Source organism: Dermacentor variabilis, chromosome 11 (genome assembly GCF_050947875.1).
Source record: "Dermacentor variabilis isolate Ectoservices chromosome 11, ASM5094787v1, whole genome shotgun sequence".
Taxonomy (NCBI): Eukaryota; Metazoa; Arthropoda; class Arachnida; order Ixodida; family Ixodidae; genus Dermacentor; species Dermacentor variabilis.
The window spans coordinates 126830426-126835425 of record NC_134578.1 but is presented as its reverse complement, the minus strand read 5'-3'; the positions used below and the strand labels follow the sequence as shown (position 1 = coordinate 126835425).

The following is a 5000-nucleotide window of genomic DNA, read 5'->3' as shown; positions in this document are numbered from 1 at the left end:
GGCGCACGAGCAGTTGCATGGTAAGCGACCGTGTCTGAAGCCCAAACACCACCCAGGCAAAGATCGCCTTAGCAGCGCGCCGCTTCAGCAGGCGCCGCAGGGACGACTAAAACCTGGCGGGGGGCATCGTCTCGTGTAGCGTCGCCCCTGCCCCAACTGGAGTGGCCCAGTCTTTAGGGGACAGAGACTGCGAAGCACTTGGACCGACGGCGGACTACGACGGAACGCGTCAGCTCGGCCAACGCTCTCGAAGGAGACATTTTCCGTTTCGCGGCAATTTCTGCGCCGTGCCGTGCTCTTCTCGCTCGCAGACGGCGCTATCGCGTCGAACCGCTTTCGGGGGCACGCCCTTCTCCTCCCCGCTCCTCGCAAAGAATCTTCAGATTCCTGCGACGAAGCCCGGAAGGGGTGCCCACACAGCTGCGGTGACACGAACGAGCGACCAGCTCTGGAGCTCGACGTACTCCGAAGGCAAACAACGCAGATTGCGATCGCTTCCGACTCTCTCGCAAACGTGCGCGCTACATGGCAACGGACGTTGGCACCTCGCGCTTGGACCGCTCTTTCCCTGCAGGTATCCGACACCATCCTGCGGCGGTCTTGCTAGAGGCGCGCACACGTCGCGCTGCAGTAGAATATAATGCCTCGTTTCCGTCTCTTCGAAGATTTGGCACAACGGCTCGCCACCGTCTCCTTCTTTGTGAGGTCGCTGGCGCGTGGCATTAGCGCTCAACGTACTGTCCATGATGCCGACGCGGTCAAAACGAGTCGACGGACGCACCTTCCCTGTGCGCCGAAGGCTCTCTTGATATGTGATCCGACCCTCAGACAGACGAAGCCAAGGGAAGACCCAAGGCCGCAATGTGCGTTCAAAGAATCAGTGCTCAGTGTGTCCTGCAATTCACACCAAGTCTCGCAGCTGGCTGCGTTCTTCATCGACCCGAGAACCGAGTGATCCACCGCTTAGAGTCGTGAAAAATAGTTTGTTCAATTCAGTACAGTACAACCAGGGTTTCAGGCACGTGGCGTCTCCCTCTGTGTGGTTTCGAAGAGCGCCTTTCGGCGTGTGCTCTTTCGGCGTGCGTACTCGCGCAGCTCTCCAAAACCACTCGGCCAGTGCCAGGGAGGGGCTTTCTGCGCCGGAGCCACAAGTCTACTTGAGGCGGAAGACGAAGCCAGCAAGGTGCTTGGCCGCAAGTGCGTTCGAATCCGGGACTACGGTCCCTCGTCTGTCCGTACATTTCCTCTTTCGACGTGCGGCGCCTTCCCAAAGCGCACAAGTCCGCTAACCGCAGAACGCTTCCGACGTAGCAAAGCCGCGTTTCCTTCGGTACTTCGCAGCAACGCCGCCTTTCCCTCGGCGGCGGGCAAATAGCCTGCAGACGTCGTCGCATTGAACCGCGATCTCGGACACCTCGCGCGTCACGAGCAGGAGCCGACCGGCAGCCGCCGGCCCTGTCGGGCTCGGCAGCATTTGCCGCGGAGGACGGGAGAGCGCTTTAGGCCACGGTTCCTTCCGTACTTGGCAGCCGCACCCTCATACCGCCACTTCCATGACCGACCGAGCGCCACACCGTTCCTTTAGTACTTGGGCAGCAACAAAGTCTGGTCGTTACTCCATACTCGCCGCAGGAAGCGACCGGCAGCCGCCAGCCTTTTCAGACTCGGCAGCGTTTGCCGCGGAGGACGGGAGAGCGCTCGCACCACGGTTCCGTGTGTACTAAGCGGCAGCAGCTCTCGACCGTCAGTTCCTTGACCGACCGCACGCTTCGCCGTTCCCCTCGTACTGGGCAAAGCAGCAGGTCGGGTCGTCTTACTCCCCTTCCGCGCAAGAGCGCCGAGGCGGACAGAAAGCCCACCCATTGTGCGTTACGCCGTTTCTACCCGCGGGCGCGGCCAAGCCAACCGTCCAAGGTTGCAGCCTGCGTCCACTGGGCGCAACAAATTTCGCACGGGGCGCCCCTCAAAATTCAGGCAGTCCCCGGCATGTTCGGGTATAGCCGTCCCCGCGTCCAAGCGGGGCCAGCGGCGGAAAGCGTCGGGCGCAGCGAGCTGCTTCACCCACACGGGGTTGAAACAATGGCGCTCGTCACCCTTCACAATCCGGTAATGATCCTTCCGCAGGTTCACCTACGGAAACCTTGTTACGACTTTTACTTCCTCTAAATGATCAAGTTTGGTCATCTTTCCAACAGACCGGCGCAACCGAAAGGCCGCGCCGGACATCGGTCCGAAGACCTCACTAAATCATTCAATCGGTAGTAGCGACGGGCGGTGTGTACAAAGGGCAGGGACGTAATCAACGCGAGCTTATGACTCGCGCTTACTGGGAATTCCTCGTTCAAGGGGAACAATTGCAAGCCCCTATCCCAATCACGAAAGAAGTTCCACGGGTTACCCAGTCTTTTCAGACAGGGATAAAGACACGCTGCTTCCTTCAGTGTAGCGCGCGTGCGGCCCCGGACATCTAAGGGCATCACAGACCTGTTATTGCTCTGTTTCGTGCGGCTAGGAGCCGCTTGTCCCTCTAAGAAGGTTGTAAGGTGCTGGGAACCCCGCACCTATTTAATAGGCTAGAGTCTCGTTCGTTATCGGAATTAACCAGACAAATCGCTCCACCAACTAAGAACGGCCATGCACCACCATCCACCGAATCAAGAAAGAGCTCTCAATCTGTCAATCCTCCCAGTGTCCGGGCCGGGTAAGTTTTCCCGTGTTGAGTCAAATTAAGCCGCAGGCTCCACTCCTGGTGGTGCCCTTCCGTCAATTCCTTTAAGTTTCAGCTTTGCAACCATACTTCCCCCGGAACCCAAACACTTTGGTTTCCCGGAAGCTGCCCACCGAGTCATTTGAGTAACTCAGGCGGATCGCTGGTTGGCATCGTTTATGGTCAGAACTAGGGCGGTATCTGATCGCCTTCGAACCTCTGACTTTCGTTCTTGATCAAAGAAAACATTCTTGGCAAATGCTTTCGCAGTAGTTCGTCTTGCGACGGTCCAAGAATTTCACCTCTAGCGCCGCAATACGAATGCCCCCGTCTGTCCCTCTTAATCATTACCTCGTATTCCAAAAACCAACAGAACAGAAACGAGGTCTTGTTCTATTATTCCATGCAAGTTTATTCAGGCGACTCGCCTGCGTTGAGCACTCTAATTTTTTCAAAGTAAAAGCACCGGCCTTCTCGAGGCACACAATGAAGTGCACCAAGAAAGGACCGGCATGATGTTCAGTCCGAGCCGTCGCATCGGGTAGATGCACTACTCGTCTGGAACTGAGATCCAACTACGAGCTTTTTAACCGCAGCAGCTTTAGTATACGCTATTGGAGCTGGAATTACCGCGGCTGCTGGCACCAGACTTGCCCTCCAATTGATCCTCGTTAAAGGATTTAGAGTGTACTCATTTCAATTACGGGGCCTCAAAAGAGTCCCGTATTGTTATTTTTCGTCACTACCTCCCCGTGCCGGGAGTGGGTAATTTGCGCGCCTGCTGCCTTCCTTGGATGTGGTAGCCGTTTCTCAGGCTCCCTCTCCGGAATCGAACCCTGATTCTCCGTTACCCGTAACAACCATGGTAAGCAAGTAACCTACCATCGAAAGTTGATAAGGCAGACACTTGAAAGAAACGTCGCCGGCTCGTGGCCATGCGATCAGCACAAAGTTATCCAGAGTCACCACACAATACGGGCCGAAACCCGATCGATCTTGGTCTAATAAAAGCACCCGTCGCCCAAAGGGCTTCAGGCTCACTGCATGTATTAGCTCTAGAATTGCCACAGTTATCCAAGTAGGAAGAAACGATCTAAGGAACCATAACTGATTTAATGAGCCCTTCGCGGTTTCGCCTTATTTCGGCATGTACTTAGACATGCATGGCTTAATCTTTGAGACAAGCATATGATTACTGGCAGGATCAACCAGGTAATCGTTCAACTGCGCGTCCAGCCTTTCAAGCAGGCCGGACGCCGTTTTTGCGATGCCGAGGCCACCTTCAGGCGCCCCAACACGCTTCGTTCTCGCAAAGTGTAGCACTTTGCACAGTCCGAGACGACGGCGTTCGAGCTCGCTACGGCGCCCTCCCCGCAGGGCCGGGTATCGCCACGCGGCAAGAAGCACGCAACATTCTCGATAGACTGGTTGTGTCAACTCGATCGCGGCTTGCGGTTTCTCTCGAGCCCGCAGCACTGGTGGACCGACCGACACTTGCAACGTAGCCGAGACGGCAAAGCCGCCAGGCGACGGGTCACGCCCGCGCCTTCGGCGCTTTCGTATTTGACTCGTCCGAGGACGATGGGGAACACACCTCGATATCGTGGAAAAAGCGTCGTCCGACAACCAGCCCCTAACGCATCAAGCGGATGAGGCTGCAGACGTCAGCTGTGGGATCCACGGGAGCGATACCGGGGACACGCTTGACGGGCACGAAGCCCGCCGCACATCAAACACCCAGGTCGCTTTGGGGGCGACTGCTCTCTGGGACCCCCATATAATAGCAGCGATAAGTACCCAAACCTCCATGGGGCCGTACTCGTGGCGCTTTCGACGAGCGTTTGGCGGAAATCGTACCGCCTCGTAACGCCGCGAGCAAGATTGAAAGCTTACGTCGGCGGCACCATGCCGAAGTCGTGAAACTGCAGCGCGTCCATCGAATGCGCGAACGGCAATTTCTCGCGAATGGCCAGTGCCGTTTCCTGAACGATCGCCTTTCGGTCCCCCTACGGGGCGGCCCCCGGCCGATCGATTCGAGGAAAGCTAGCCCGGCCCCTTCGCCATTTCCGAGCACGAGTGCGACCAGCGCGGGCGGCGTGCTCGACGCCCCGGCTGACATCGTTTGGGACTGTGTCTCTTCGAGCGCTCGCGCCAACGTCGCGGGGCCGACGACGACGCCCGGCCGGTTCTCTCCCGGTTCCCGGTGTGTTATAGTGCAGCCCTCTGCACGGCGGCGCCGACTGAGTAGTGGCCGTGCAGCGGCTTGTACGCCAAAGTTGCGTGAAAGCGTCGA

General features: G+C 57.6%; 2 non-coding genes across 2 annotated transcripts; both read right to left on the bottom strand.

Annotated features, from left to right (window-relative positions):
- Positions 1-818: 818 nt before the first annotated feature.
- LOC142565197 (5.8S ribosomal RNA) lies at positions 819-971 on the bottom strand. The gene has a single exon (XR_012824863.1). It is a non-coding gene; the product is annotated as a 5.8S ribosomal RNA (ribosomal RNA).
- A 1136-nt stretch (positions 972-2107) lies between these two features.
- Positions 2108-3922, bottom strand: LOC142565145 (small subunit ribosomal RNA). Its single transcript, XR_012824828.1, has one exon. It is a non-coding gene; the product is annotated as a small subunit ribosomal RNA (ribosomal RNA).
- Positions 3923-5000: the final 1078 nt, after the last annotated feature.